The sequence below is a fragment of the Pristis pectinata genome, chromosome 16, assembly GCF_009764475.1.
Source record: "Pristis pectinata isolate sPriPec2 chromosome 16, sPriPec2.1.pri, whole genome shotgun sequence".
NCBI classification, from domain to species: Eukaryota; Metazoa; Chordata; class Chondrichthyes; order Rhinopristiformes; family Pristidae; genus Pristis; species Pristis pectinata.
Window position 1 is genome coordinate 9,630,340 of NC_067420.1, and position 16,982 is coordinate 9,647,321.

At 43.7% G+C, this 16,982-nt stretch overlaps 1 protein-coding gene across 3 annotated transcripts in view; it reads right to left on the reverse strand.

Moving 5' to 3' along the window:
- Positions 1-16,982, reverse strand: part of LOC127578699 (cadherin-22) — a 783,176-nt gene that overhangs the window by 708,723 nt on the left and 57,471 nt on the right. The window lies entirely within an intron of this gene.

Genomic DNA, 16,982 nt, shown 5'->3' on the forward strand with positions numbered 1-16,982 from the left:
AAACATGGGAGTAAAAAGATTGTAACCAACAAGCAGCCCGACCCACTGCAGCCAAAGGGAAACATTTATGAATGGACAGGGAATAGAGGGATACAGACTATGTGCAGGAAGATTGGATTAGTTTAGATTGGCAACATGGTCAGCACAGAAATGGTGGGCTGAAGGAGCTGTTCCCATGCTGTTCTATGTTCTATAATTGAAGTTATCAAAGTTAAATTCTTTATTGAGCAATATAATTTCCCTCTTATAACACAATGTATATAAATGCTTGTAATATTTGTAGGAAGTTCTTTCTGACTCTAAACTTTCAGAGGGATGTTATACCAGCTTTGGCTATTCTGACTTGACATGCCTCCCAGGCCGCGAGTGTTCCATGTACGAAAGCCATCTGCAGCACACGAGCATGGAGCGAAAAATAAACTGCTGGAAGAACTCAGTGCGTCAGGCAGCATCTGTGGAGGCAAAGGGATGTTCAACATTTTGAGTTGAGACCCTGTATCAGGACTGAGAGTGTAGAAGGATGGTTCAAATGCGATGGGACACTTCTCAATTCCGACCGTTTGTCCGTTTCTGAGCAGTTCCACAAACTAGGCTTCCATCTACTTGTATACATGCCGTAGTGACACATCTCGTACAGTCAGTTCCTGATTTCTCCACACATTTCCATCAGCTGTCACAGCTCAGTTAATCTCTTTTGGTGTTAAACCCTACTCTTCCTTGCAATGACATGATATTTCTTCAGGTTAACCCCAATCCTCGTACCTATTTCACATAACATTGACTGGACTGATCTTCTTTTCCATTTGGCTTTAGTGTCAGCCTTCCTTGGACTGTCCTTTCATCTTCCTCTCACCTTTGACATTGCTGTAGCTAATGCTCATTCTCCTGTAGCCAATGGATCAGTCACCATGATGTCAGGTGTAATGTGCTGGTGAGTAGTTCAACCATGATTCTACCTGAATAAAAGATTCAGGAAGACCATGACTTCCTGAATAAAAGACCTGTTGCTACCATGGTTCCAGACCATGACTTCCTGAATCTTTTATTGGTTACTTCACATCTCCATTGGAAGCATTTGGCTCCATGGCAGGGAGAGTTTGTAATTCCAGTTGCCAAGGTATTCCAGCTGCTAAAGTGTTTGCTGCAGAACATTCCCATGGACTGTGGAAGGGCCCTCATTGTCATGGGTATTTCTCCACTGATAAATCCACAAAGATTGCAAGCACAAGCAAGTCCTCCCAGCAATCCATGACAATGATTGCTTTAGTTACTGAAACAGAATGACGTATCTGCGTGGAACTTCAGTGATTGATTGTAGTTTATTGTGCGATGAACATTCAAATCAACTATTGTAAATAATAGAGACCCAAGAAAGACTGCAGAAGCTGTAAATTTGGAGCAACACACAAAACATGGGAGGAACTCAATGGGTCAGGCAGCATCTATGGAGGGAAATGTCCTTATGAAGGGTCTCGACCCGAAATGTCGATTATCCATTTCCCTCCATAGATGCTGCCTGTCCTGCTGAGTTCCTCCAACATCTTATAGTCTTGATAGGACAAGAGAAGGCAGTGCAACAACAGCTTGTTATAACATGCACAAGCGATCTAAATGTTGGCACAGTATATGATAGAGATTTTCATATGGGCACTGCCAACAGCTGTATGCAGGAGCAACATATAATTTTAGCACAAATTCAGAATCAGAATCAGGTTTCTTATCACTGACCTATATGTTGTGAATTTTGTTGTTTTGTGGTAGCAGTACAGTGCAAAGACATAAAATTACAATAAATTACAAAATAAGTAAATAGTGCAAAACAAAAGGAATAATGTAGAGTTCATGGGTTCATGAACCATTCAGAAATCTGATGGCGGAGGGGAAGAAGTTGTTCCTAAATCATTGAGTGTGGGTCTACAGGCTCCTGTACCTCCTCCCTGATGGTAGTAACGAGAAGAGGGCGTGTCCCAGATGGTGAAGGTCAGTAGTGATGGATGCCACCTTCTTGAGGCACCACCTCTTGAAGTTGTCTTTGATGGCGGAGAGGGTTGTGCCCTTGATGGAGCTGGCTGAGTCTACAACCCTCTGCAGCCTCTTGTGATCCTGTGCACTGGAGCCTCCATACCAGGCTGTGACGTAACCAGTCAGAATGCTCTCCACCGTACATCTATAGAAATTTGCAAGAGTCTTTGGTGACATGACTAATCTCAAACCCAAAAAAATGTTTCTCCACATCTCAGAACTAAGCAGTCACAAGGAAGGTTCACCTGTGTCTTTACTTTCTTAGGAGGTTAAGGAGGTTCGACTTGTCACTGAACACTCTAACAAACTTCTACAGATGTATTGTTGAAAGTATCCTGACTGGTTGCATCATGGTCTGGTACAGCAATTCAAATGTGCAGGAACTTAAGAAGCTTCAGAGAGTAGTAGACTCAGCCCGATACATCACATCCCTCCCCACTACTGATAGTATCTACATGAAGCATTGCCTCAAGAAGGCATCATCTATCATCAGAGATCCCCACCATCCGGGCCATGCCATCTTCTCACAGCTACCACTGGGCAGGAGGTACAGAAGCCTGAAGTCCCACACCACCAGGTTCAAGAACAGTTGCTTCCCTTCAACCGTTTGTTTCATGAACCAACCTGCACAGTCCTAATCACTGCAGTTTAGCAACACTATGACCACTTTGATCACTTTGCACTAAAATGAACTTTGATTTTTTTTGTTCCAGTTGTGTTCTTTCTTGAAAAGATTGTGTAAATTTATGTTTAATTTGTTTTTCTTGAGAATGCTGCTTATATGATGCTATCTGCCTGTGATGCTGCTGCAAGTAAGCTTTTCATTTGACAATAAACTCAACTTTGACTTTGACTTTGAAGCTTGCCCCTTATTCTCAATCGATGGCCCTGGTTCTAGCCTCCTTGCATCTAGCCTGTCACGCCCTTTAAGAATCTTGTACTTCAATGAGATCTGCTCTCATTCCACTAAATTCTGAAGAATACTTTCCCGGTCTACAAATCTCTTTTGAAACCTGCCATCCCCAGAATAAACCCAGCAAATCTTTTTCTGTGGCAAGTATGTTCTTTTGTAAGTAAGGAAGCTAAAACTGTACACAGTAGTCCCAGCACTGTCTCACCAAAGACCTGTGCAATTGTAACATGACTTTGTTACTCCTCTTGTAATAAAAGCCAACCTACTGTTTGCTCTTTGAATATCTTGCTGCAACTTCAGCAAAGACCTAAGTCCCCCTTGAACATCAACAATACCCAATGTCTCACCGGGTAACAAATGCTCAGCCTTTCTGCTTCATGCATCAATGTGGATGACCTCACGTTTCACTGCTTTTGATTCCGTCTGCCGTGTTGTTGCCCACTCACTCCGCTTTTCCATATCCCCCTTTGCAACCTCCACATCCTTCTCCCTGCTCACAATCCTACCTCCTCTCGTGTCATCAGCAAGCACAGAAATATGACATTTGCTCCCCTCAGCCAACCCATTGATGTAGATCGTGAATGGCTCAGGCCCAAGTGTTGATCCCTGTGGTACAATACTAGTCACAGCCTGGCAACCAGAGAAAGACCTGTTTATTCATCACCATCTGTCTGTTAAACAATTCTCGATCCTTATCAGTATATTACTCCCTCTTCTATGTGCTCTAACCTTGTTTACCAACCACCTGTGTAGGACCTGATTGAAAAACTTCTGGAAATCCAATGGATCACACCCACAGGTTCCTCCTTACCTATTCTATTCATTACATCCTCAAAAAACTCCACGAGTTTAATGAAATATGATTTTCTTTTCATAAATCCTTGTTAGCTCTGCTCAATCCTATTATTCCACTATTTCATCCTTCACTAGGGACTCCAGTATCTTCCTTACCATAGAGTGCATAGAGTCATAGAGTTATACTTCATGGAAACAGGCCCTTCAGCCCAAATCATCCATATCGATCAAGTTGCCTAACTGAGCTATTCCCATTTGCTTGTGTTTGGCCCATATTCTCTCTTCTCTCCTCTTCCATCAGGTAGAAGATACAGGAGCCTGAGGGCACATACCACCTGACTTAAGGTCAGCTTCTATCCCACTGTGATAAGACTATTGAACGGTTCCCTGATACAATGAGATGGACTCTGACCTCAGAATCTACTTTGTTGTGACGTTTCACCTTATTGCATTGCACTTTCTCTGGAGCTGTGAAACTTTACTCTGTACTGTTACTGTTTTTACCTGTACTACCTCAATGCACTCTGTACTAACTCAATGTATCTGCCCTGTGTAATGAATTGACCCGTACAAACTGTATGCAAGACAAGTTTTTCACTGTACCTCAGCACAAGTGACAATAATAACCGATACCAATACCAACACCAACCAGCCAGTGTTTATTGAAGGGAGGTACCTTGTAGCTTTGAATAGTACTGGAAGACTTTCCACAGCTGAGGGTGTTCCAGCAGAGGAGGGCAGATATCACACCAGCAAGCAAGGACCCTGCTACTCAAATTTCACTCACTTGATGTGGCAGGGCAAATAGAACTGGGCCAAGGCAGTTACTCATGGTGTTGTGATGGTGTTGAAATGGTAGCTGAGTCTGTAATCCCCTGGCAAGTTGCATAAGCTAACAGGTATGAGTCTGTTGCCCAAGGAAATTGTGTACTTTTAAAAACTTCTTTAGAACTTTATTTCTACAGCACAATAACAGACCCTTCCGGCTCAACGAGCCCACACCGCCCAATTACACCCATGTTAACCTACTAACCTGTACATCTTTGTAATGTGGGAGGAAACTGGAGCACCCGGAGGAAGCCCACACAGTCACGGGGAAGAACATACAAACTCCTTACAGACAGTGGCAGGAATTGTAGGAGAGAATAATTACTGGAATGCAACATTTCTCTGTGGGTTCGGTCAGCTTTTGATCTCATTTTCCACTAGAATACTTCAGAAACAATTAATTGTCTCCCCAACAACTTCCTCATTTGTAACACGTCTTCACATTTTCAACAGGTCCAAAAATTATTTATATCATGAATTATCTCCGAAATGTCATCACCTTTGTTATGTAGGAAAATCTGGCCACACAAACAACAAACAGGTTGAACGACTTTTTCTTTATGTTAAAGATCATCCTCCCTGTGTCAGATACAGTGGGTAATCTCCCCAGCATTAATGCTCAGGAATTGACTTAATTTCCTGACCTGCCACTGACTCCTCAGGGAATTCAACATCAAACTCAGCAGAGAAAGGGATGACAAGTCACTGGAGAAGGAGGTTTCATGAGTATCCCCATTCTCAACAATGGGGGAGCCCAGCACATCAGTGCAAAAGAGAAAACGGAAACATTGGCAAGAATCTTCAGAAGGAAGTTGGAATGGATGATCCATCTTGGCCTCCTCCAGTGGTCCCCAAATGCCAAACTTCAGCCAATTCAACTAACTGCATGCGATATCAAGAAATGGTTGAAAGCTAGGGGCCTTGACAACATTCTGGCAATAGTACTGAGGGCTTGTGCTCTAGAACTTGCCACGACATTGGCCAAGCTCTTCTAGTACAGCTACGACACTGGCATCTACCAGACAATGTGGAAAATTGCCCAGGTTTGTCCTGTCCACAAGAGGCAGGACAAATCCAACCCAGCCAATTGCCGCCCCATTAATCCGCTCTCGATCATCAGCAGAGTGATGGGGGGGGGGAGCAATTGATAGCGCTATCAAACGGCACTTGCTCAGCAACAACCTGCTCACAGAAGCTCAGTTTGGGTTCCACCAAAATCACTCAGCTCCTGACCTCATTTAAGCCTCAGTCCAAACATGGACAGAAGAGCTTAACTCTGGAGGTGAAGTGACAGTTACTGCCCTTGACATCAAGGCAGCATTTGATCGAGTGTGGCATCAAGGAGCCCTGGCTAATCAGGGGGAAAACCTTCTGCAGGACGGAATCATACCTAGCACAAGGGAAGATGGTTGTTGGTGGTTGGAGGTCAATTATCTCAGCCACAGGACATCTCTGCAGGAGTTCTTTAGGGTAGTGTCCTAGGCCCAACCATCTTCAGCTGCTTCATCAATAACCTTCCTTCAATAAGTAGTGATGTTTGCTGATGATTGCACAATGTTCAGCATCATTCATGACTCCTCAGATAACGAACCAGTCCACATCCAAATGCAACAAGACCTGGACAGTATCCAGGCCTGGGCTGATTGTGGCAGGTAACATTCACGCCACACGAGTGCCAGGCATTGACGATATCCAACAAGAGAAACTCCAGCTACCACCCCCTGATATTTAGTGGCATTCGCACCATGAATTCCCCACTACCGATATCCTGGGGGTTATCATTGACCAGAAACTGAACTGGAGTAGCCACATACATAATGTGGCTACGAGAGTGGTCAGGGGCTAGGGATCCTGTGGTGAGTAACTTACCTCCTAATTCCCCAAAGCCTGTCCACCATCTACAAGGCTTGTCAGGAATGTGCTGGAACACTCTCCACTTGCCTGGAAAAGCTCAACACCTTACGGGACATAGCAGCCCGCTTGATAGGCATCCCATCCACAACCATTCACTCATTCCAACACCGACACACAGTAGCAGCAGCTGGTACCATCTACAGGATGTACTCACCAGGATTCCTTAGACAGCACCTTCCAAAACCCACAACATCTACCAGCTAGAAGGACAAAGGCAGCAAAAGTATGGAGAATGTCATCTCCTATGTTTTGCCCTCCAAGCTACACCCCATCCTGACTCGGAAATATATTGCCGTTCCTTCACCGTCACTGGGTCAAAATCCCGGAACTCCCTCCCAAATAGCATTGTGGTTATACCTACACCACAAAGACTGCAGTGGTTCAAGAAGGCAGCTCACCACCACCTTCTAAGGGCAACTAGGGATGGGCAGTTAAACACTGGCTCAGTCTGCAAAGTACACATCCCTTGATCGAATATAAAAAAAAGAGCTTGTGACTTCCAGATTTCAATGCACATATTCAGGAATCATGTGCTGGGACTCACAAGTGATAATCCTGATGGTTCGATGTGAAGCTTCCAGCAATGGCCAGAAGAACTCACTGTTTTTGTAAGAATAGTGCTGGGGAATCTTTAACATTCATTTGAATTCCATAGAAAATGGCATGATGTCTTCATTTTATGATTTATCTTAAAGAGAGCACTCTGAAGAATGGAACTTGCACTCAGAAATTCACTGGAGATACTGTTCAAGACTGGTGTGGAGGTTCAACCCACAACTGAAGCCAAGATGTGAACTGTATGGCCTCATACAATGTTTGTGTTTGGTGTACGAGGGTCAGACTGGTTTAAAAGTAAAACCAATATTTTATTAACTAACATTGTGCCTGAACTGAGAATTGAGGATTAAAATTTAGAAGACCTTGGGTATTTATGAGGTATTCCTGTGTTGTCAGTCTGGTGAAAACTTCAGAAAGAATTACCGTAGCAACCTGGAAATTATGAAATGGAGGCCCAGCCACAGCAAGAGATGGGAAGTACAAATTTCCATTACTTTTTGTACAAATGGGGCAATCCATCAAAGCGCCCACAGCACAGCCTGGTGAGAGAAAGCAATAAGAACCAGGGGGAGGCACAATCACTGCTGAAATTAAATACAAGTTAAAAATGAACATTGTAATAAAATGTATCAGAGGTGCATAAACTGAGAAGCAAACAGTGTGGGCAAGGTTTCCCTTATTTTGTTATAAATAATGAACCCATAAAAGGATTTCTAAAGAACAGGTTTATTATTGCATTCTCCATTGCACAGGACAGAAGAATAGATAAATAGCAACTTGATGACCAAGAAAGGAAAGGACATAAAGCTCAGCAATGTTACCATAAAATACAGGAGCAGAGTTAGGCCATTCAGCCCATTGGATCTGCTCCGCCATTCAATCATGGCTGATTTTGTTTTCAACTTCATTCTCCCACCTTCTCCCCGTAACCCTTACCCCCCCCCCCTTACCAATCAAGAACCTACCAATCTCTGCCTTAAATACATCCAATGACTTGACCTCCACAGCCCTCTGTGGCAATGAATTCCACAGATTCCCCACCCTCTGGCTGAAGAAATTCCTCCTCAGCTCAGTTTCAAAGGGACATCCCTTTATTCTGAGGCTGTGCCCTCAGATCCTTGGCTCTCCAAGACTACCAAATATATAGAGGTACGGTTAACTAAGAATAAGGATGGGGAAGTGGGAATACTAGGGGGAAGAGATGGGAATTCTGCTGTCAGCAGCAGCTAAATAGTGGCTACCACCTTCACCTTGTTAGATTGAGGAATCAGGAAGAAGGTTAGGTACTGACAAAATCCAATGGCTTGTGTGCTCCCACAATAAGGTAGATCATCTTGGGATGGAGGAAGCCGAAGGAGGCAGTGGTCCAAAGGACCTGCTACCCTACCTGATGCTGGAGGTTGGATGTGTTGAGAAGTTATGGTTAAGAACAGCGTGACAATGCCAGGGGAACGATCCAACCGCCTGACAAGTAAACCGATCCGTATTTTAGAATTATTCAATGCCGATGGCCAGCATATGTCTGTAAATCGCATTTTATTTTCAGATGAGTGGCACTTGACAAAGAGTTAATGGATGTCACTTGGATTAGCTCTGTGAAGTAACGGTGCATCACGTGCACTGATCTCTTTGCTATATTTTACAAAATGCTCTTTCTCCACAGCCTGCAATGTGTAACTGTCTCTTTGTGATTCATGACCAGAGGCATGAATACAAATTGTAACTACCTTGGAGTTATGTTGTGGGTTGGAACAGACCCAATCAGGCTTTGATTTAACAGGACTGACTACAGTATCACTAACTTTGGTTGGACTAGGTAATAAATTATCCATATCAGGAAGCAGCTAGGGCTTTTTCTGCATTATGTGCTTTTGATTAGAGATAATTTAGCATTAGTCAGCAAGCTCATCTTGCCATTATTTTGCATTAGCATTCAGGAAGTCATTACGGTGGAGACAGTTACAGAGAAAGAAAAGTAATGGAACTGAAAAAACTTAGATGTTTTTCCTTCAGCTTTCTGAATCATGCAGGTCATATCATTCTTGTGAGAAATGGTACTTCAGGGTAAGCAAGGATCTTTATGGTTCCAAAAGATTAATAGAGCAGGAAACAATTGCACATCTGAATGAAAAGCAATACAAGAGAATCAGACTTGGATTTATACTTTCCCCTTTCAGGTCATCAGAAAACATTTTATATCCAATGAATTACTTCTGAAGCATGGGATAATTCTGTATGTTGGAAAACAGAGCAGCCTGTGTGTACACAGCAAGATCCCATAAACATTGATGTGATAATGACCTAATGAAATCTATTTTTAAATGACTATATTTGATCAAGATTTAATAGCCCTGAAATGCTTTGTCCTGTTTGTTCCCTGAGACATGTAAAAAAGAAACAGGTTAGTAAACTGGCTCCTTTTTGTCTTGCCCAGAATCCTTTGTTTACTTTTCTCCCTTGGGTTTGCAGAACAGCATTTTCACATCGTAACTCCTGGACTGCTGCCAGTACATTGTAGAAATTCAATTAATCTTTCATTCAAATATCCTGATGAGATTACATAATTCCAAGAAGCGATTCAGCCCCGAGTGAGGGGTTACTGGGCTGTTCGGTCTGCAATGGAATTAGATACATAGCTTTTACAAAGGGCTGGTACAGGTGCAATGGGCTGAACAGCCTCCTTCTATGTTTACACTGGATTGAGTGCTGTTCTCACAGCACTGGGTCTTCAGCCCTGAATAAAGCTGCACAAATGAAAGGCCTGAGAATCACCACAGGCACTTGCTGGAGTGTCGGGACCATTGAGAAGTAAGGCCTGGAGTTGTTTGTGGGACCAGCAGCTCCTGTGAGGTCATGAGCAGCAAGATATAAAAGGAGCACGAGCAAGAACAGGAGCAGCCAACATGGGAGCGCCCATTTGGTGAAGGGCTGTGAGGTCAAAGTGCAGGCCTTGGTGAGCATCGGGCATTAGTGATTCGGGTTAGTAACCAGGTGAGGATTTTCTATTTCTGTCTTTTTGTTCTTAGTAGGAGGGACTGGGATTAAAGACATGAGGTTAGGGCAGTGGGATGCTCCTTCTGCAGGAAGTGGGAGATCGGGGATATTTCCAATGTCCCTGGTGACTACACCTGCAGAAAGTGTGCCCAGCTCTTCTCAGAGCACACCGAGCAGTTGGAGCTGCAGTTGGACTCCCTGTGGAGTATCCAGGATGTAGAAAATGTGGTCGAAGGTACGTTTAGTGTATTGGTCACTCCAGTGGTACAGAAGGAGTGGAGATGGGTGACTCCCAGGCAGGGCAGTAAGTGTAGCCAAGTAGTGCAAGGGTCCTCTGCGGTCATTCCCCTTGCAAACAGGTACACAGTGTTGGATACGGTTGAGGGAATGGGCTTCCAGGGGAAAACAGCAGCAAAAGCCCAGTTCGTGGCACCTTGGTGGACATTGTTGTACAGAAGTTGGGGGAGCAGAACTGCGAGAGCGATAGTGTTAAGAGATTCCATCAAAAGGGGGTCAGACTGGTGTTTCTATGGCAGCAAAAGAGATTCCAGGTTGACATGTTGCCTCCCTGGTACTTGGGAATGTCTTGGATTGGCTGCAGGACATTCTGAAGAGGGAGGGTGAACAGCCAACAGTTATGGTGCACATTGGTACAAACAACATAGGTAAGGGATGAGGTCCTGAAACAAGGGTTTAGGGAGCTAGGCAGTGATTTAAAGAGCAGGACTTCAAAGGCTGTAGGTTGCTTCTGATGCCATCAGCTAGTGAGCACAGGAAAAGAAGGATAGGTCAGATGAACATGTGGCTGGAGGGATGGTGCAGGGGGATGGGCTTTAGGTTGCTGGATCACTGGAACCATTTCTGAGGAAAGTGGGACCTATACAAGAGGGACGGGTTGCACATGAACCAAAACAGGACCAACATCCTTACGGGCAGTTTAGTGGTGCTGTTAGGGAAGGTTTAAACTGAGTTGGCAGAGGAATGGGTCTCAGAGTAGATGTGTGGATGGGAGGTAGAGTCACCTTGAGTAGAAATAATTAGAACGTCCAGTAAGCAGAACAAGTTGGTAAGTAAACATTGGGGGAATTCAAAGCTATGTTGTATCTATTTTAATGCAAGGAGTTTAACTAAAGTAGATGAACCTAAAGCTGCAATTTACACAGGGAAGTATGAGATTGTTGCTGTCACTGAGACTTGGTTGAAGGATGGATGGGACTTTGTACTCAATATCCCGGGGTATAAAATATTCATTTGAGACGGAGGGAGATGTAAAGGAGGAGGTATTGCACTGTTAGGTTAGTCAGTGTCTGCATTATTGAGGGAGGATAGTCCAGAACGCTCTTCAAACGAGGGCATGTGTGCAGAGATTAGAAACAAAGGGGATGTTGTCACTTTGCTGAAAGTGTATTACAGATCTTCCAACAGTCAACAAGAGCAGAGGAACGGATATGTAGGCAAATGCAGAGATGTAATAAAAATGGGATTATCATACTGGCGGATTTTAATTTCCTGAATATTTACTGGGATTGCCTAAATGTAAAAGGCTTGGGAGCAGAATTTTTGAGATGTGTTCAAGAGAGCTTTCTGATGCAGTGTGTTGATAGAGCAACAAGGGAAGGAGCACGACTGGACCTTAGCTTGGGGAATGTAAGTGGTCAAATGGAGTGAGTGTCAGTGGCGGACCAATTTGGAGATGGTTACCATAACTCTGTATTCTCCAAAGCAGTTATGGAAAAAGATTGGGATGGACCAGGCATAAAGGTCTTAAATTGGGGAAAACCAATTTCATTACCATAGCGTCATAGAGCCATAGAGTCATACAGCTCAGAAACATGCTCTTTGGCTTAACTGCTCCATGCCAACCAAAGTGCCCATCTAAGCTAGTCCCATGTGCCCGCGTTTGTCTTATATCCCTCTAAACCTTTTATTTCATCTCTGCTGCCTGGTCTGCTGAGTTCGTCCAGCATCAGAGTGTTTTTCATCAGCGATCTGCATCTCCCCTTTGCCAGTCACTTCAACTCCCCCTCCCACACTATCACTGATATGTCAGTCCTCGGCCTCCTCCACTACCAGGAGAATTCCAAGTGCAAACTGGAGGAACAGCACCTCATTTTCCGTCTTGGAACCTTGCAGCCTAATGGCATGAACATTGAATTCTCCCACTTTAAGTAATCCCCACCCCCCTTCCCCACAAACGCCCCCCTCCCCCCTCCATGCTTCTTCTCTCCTTCCCTTTCCTCACCTGTCTCTCTTTTTCCTATCCCCTTTTTTTCTCTCCTTACCTTTGACCCATCCCCCAGTGGATCTGCTCTCCCCTCCTCCCTCGCACCTGCCTATCGCTATCTCTTACCTGCACCTACCTATCACCGCCTTGTGCCCACCCCGCCTCCCCTCTTGTGTCCACCTATCACTGCTCTGCTTTTCCCTCCTATATATTGGGCTTCCACTTTTCCTATCTTCAGTCCTGAAGAAGGGTCCTGACCCGAAACGTTGACTGCCTGCTTTTCTCCACGGATGCTGCCTGGCCTGCTGAGTTCCTCCAGCATCATCGTGATTTTCATCTAGATTCCAGCATCTGTAGTCCTTTGTTTCCCTCTAAATCTTTCCTATCCTCATACCTTTCCAAGTGTCCAAGAATAAAATAGGGTCTGGCTAAGGTCAAATTTTCATCGGTATTCACGAGGGAATCAGACTTTGTAGATGGAGGATTCAGTGAAGGGGAAGGTTAAACTCCAGCGTAAATCTCCATAAATAAAGAAGATGCCTTAGCAGGCTTAAAGGTGGATAAATCCCCAGGGCCAGTGGGGATCTATTTCAGGCTGCTGTGGAAGGCAAGGGAAGAGATTGCTGGGGCTTATCTGATATTTTAAACTCCTCACCGACCAGAAGTGAGGTTCCTATTGACTGGAGGACAGCAAATGTGGTCCCTGTTTTCAATAAGGGCAGCAGGGAAAAGCTTGGCCATTACAGACCTGTGAGCCTAACCTGAATCGCAGTTATTGGAGAAAATTCTGAGCAACAGAATTAATGATCACTTGAAAAGGCAGGCACTGATCAGAGGTGGCTAGGCATGGCTGTGTCAAGGGCAGATCCTGTCTGACCAATCTGATTGAATTTTTTGAAGAGGTAACAACAAAAGGCATTGATGAGGGCAGTGCAGTAGATGTGTTAGAGAGACCCCAGTAAAGCCTTCGACCAGGGAGACTAGTCCAAAAAATTAGGGACAGTGGGATCCAGGCCAAATTGGCAAAATGGATCCAAAACTGGCTTGGCAACAGGAGGCAGGGAGTGATGGTAGATGGTTGTTTTTGAGATTGGATGCCTGTGACCAGTGATGTCAGGGATCAGTGCTGAGACCTTTGCCGTTTGTAATATATGTGAACGTGGATGTAGGAGGATTGATCAGTAAGTTGGCAGGTAGTGAAGATTGGTGGAGTCATGGATAGTGTGAAGGCTAACCTTAGGCTTGGAGTGTTCGTGAAATGGGGTGAGGAACGGCAGGTGAAGTTTATCCTGAGAACTAGTGCATCCTGTGCAGACCATTCACTTGAATAGGATCATCGAGCTTCACTTACTGAAACAGCAGTGAAGGTGGCTGGATTACTTTCCTCATATTTTATTTTAATTAATATCAAGGTTTTGACCTATTTATAGGAGTTGAAGCCACGGAGTTATTTGCAAAGTGGATCCAACAATGTACAGGACCCTGGAGCCAATATGTTTGATGTGGGGTGATGGACACATGTGCACACATTCACTCCATAATGTCAAGGAAACAAATCAATGCCTCTCCAAAAGCTGGTAAACTTCAATTCCTCTGCATGACTCTCACTTGCCAAGGAGCAGAGTGTCAGTGCAGAAACAGGCTCCCAGACCATTTTACGTGGTTTTCTAAAGCTGCAGGAGAAGGTGGAATATTGATGGACGCATTCTGTCCCTTGTTTGAACACACTGATCACCTAATATTTAGCTCCATGCCCGAAGCTCTGACCACTAGTTTTGGCAACAAATCCCACCTTTCCCATGTTAAATTCAGTTTTCAAAACCAATGAGGATACATTGGAGTCTAATTTAAAAAAGAAACACTCAGCAGATCAGGCAGCATCTGTGAAAAGTGAAACAGTTAATCTTTTAGATCTGGGACCCTTCATCAGAACTGGATTTTAAGTCTTGAGTTCCAGGACCATGATTAACTGTTTATCTATTCCTTGTTGCTCTTGAGAAGGTGACGGTGCGCTATCTTCTGGGAGACCTATGGAAGGTGTGATTTAGTGGAGAGTGTAAAAAGTATTTGAATGGATGTTCTTAAGGCAGATACAAGTTAAGCTTCAGATTTTTGCTCCACATTCCAGCATCTGCAGACTCTTGTGTCTCCAGTTGTCTGGGACATATCATTCACAATCAAAATGGTTCCTATTTTCATGAATACAAGAAAATTATCACAAGAGACTAAATTTTGCAGCTTTGATAATTGAAATATATTGCAACTTAAAGGGCTATTTTGATACTTGGGATATACAGTACTTGACACTTAAATATTTCACTCAGTGTTTTATTAACTTAAATTGCAATAAAGTCTAAAGATTTCCCCTCCTATTTAATGAAAGGAATGTAAATGCACATTTAAAAAATGAATTTATGTACTTGCTAGAAAATAGATTTTTCCCCATCCACCCATGGCCTTGTGAATCAACAAATGACTCCCACAGGGAATACTGGAAAACTGCTGACAAAACTGGTCATAAACTTTTTAGTTTGGAGCTTTACCTGAATTCTGCAGCAAATCTTTTCCCAGCCATATCCCACTGTATTTTTGTTGCACTGTATTGCAGAGTTTTTTATTATCATGCTGTCAAATGTCAGTAGGTAGTGAGCAGTAGTCAGTGAGGCACTTCGATGCAGTGGCCTTAAGAGTGAAATGCTACCAGGCAACTTCCATTCTGTATGTTTCTGATTAGGCAGTTTGCCATATTCATTGGATGCAAAGATCTTTGTGTTGTTGATCTATGTGGCAAGTACCCTTTCTCATCTTTTCCTTTGCTCATTAATTTTGTTGTCTCACCGCAAAGGAATTCAAACCCTGTTTAATAGATTGGTGATTTGTCTATTTTAGTATAATCAGATGCAGGAGGAAGAGGAAAATGCAGGTACCTAATCATTAGAGAGGAAAGAAAGACCTTGCATTTACTTGACATGATTTTCCAGAATTCAGTGCAGTCAACAAATTAATTCTGATTTGTGGAACATCTGTAGCATCGGCAAACTAATTCCTCCACAGAAAGAATGCACCTCTGTATGGTAATGAATGGGAATATAATCTAATTTTGATCAACCGGAACAAAGGGCTATGTTCTTCTTGCAATGGGGCCAGGCTGTATTTCATACCCACTTGAACATGCGTTCTCAGCCACAATCCAGCATCTCATCCAAAATATGAGAGAGAGCCTTAGGATAATCCACCCTCCCTCAGCATTTCACTGAAGTGTCAATTCACTCTGGAGTAGGTCTTGATATTTAACCTTCTGTCTCAGGATATTACTAAAGTTGTCATAAAATGCACTGAGTCCACTGCACGTGCAAGGTTGCTTAAACTGGGGAGTTCCTCCCTTAAATCCCCAGCTCCTGTGACTCAATCAATGATTGTGGCACACTCAACAAATTAACACCAGACTTGTTTCCTTTATGCACTTCATTCTTTCCCAACTAGAAAGAAGCTGAACAATATATTACCATTGTTTTATGTGCCTTATAAACTGGTGTGGGTGTGACTGAGAAGGCCAGCATTTATTGCCCATCCTTAACTGATCTTGTAAATTATCTTCTTGAATCACTACAGATAATGTGATGAATGCAAGATAAGATTTCTTTATTAGTCACATGTACATTGGAACACACAGTGAAATGCACCTTTTGCATAGAGTGTTCTGGGGGCAGCCCGCAAGTGTCACCACACTTCTGGCGCCAACACGGCATGTCCACAACTTCCTAACCCGTACGTCTTTGGAACGTGGGAGGAAACTGGAGCACCCGGAGGAAACCCACGCAGACACGGGGAGAACGTACAAATTCCTTACAGACAGCGGCCGGAATTGAACCCGGGTCGCTGGTGCTTTAATAACGTTACGCTAACCGCTGCACTACTCACAGCCTATTGGGAAGTGGGTGAAGAAACAGTTATTTGATTCCAAGTCTGAATGCTGTATAAAACATAGAACAGTACAGCACAGGAACAAGCCCTACAGCCCACGATGTTGAGCTGAACTAATTAAACGCCTAACTAAGCTAATCCCTTCTGCCTGCACAATGTCCATATCCCTCCATTTTCTGCACATTCATATGCCTATCTAAGAGCTCTTTAGACACCCCTGACAGGCACCCACCACTCTGTGTAAAAAAACTTGTCCCACACATCCCTTTTGAACTTACCCCTTCTCGCCTTAAATGCATGAATTAGACATTTTGACTCTGGGAAAAATATACCGGCTCTCTACCCTCTCTGTGCCTCTCATAATCTTATAAACTTCTATCAGGTCAATGATTTGGAGATGCACCTACAGATGGTGGTGTGCTTGTCCCAGATATAGGGTTCAGTCTGGGAGGTGTTATTAGTGAGACTTGGCAAGTTGATGCAGCGCACTCTGTAGATGATGCATTCTGCAGCTGTGGTCCACTGATGGCACAAGGAGTGAATGCTTAGCATGATGGGTGAGGTGTCAATCAAGCAGGCTGCATTCTCCTGAATTGTGTTTGACTGGTAGAATTTGAACTTTACATTGGCACATCTACCACATATTCTTCTGTGGAGTGGGTGCATGTCCAAGATATTTATTTTGATTGTGCAAAGAAGTAACGCTGTAAACTTCCCTTGGGAGTTATGCCTCATCCCATGTGATTCTCATGGGATAAGCATTATCTTTTTTTTGTGAGAATGAGATGGCACAACCTTCAGGAAAGCTGA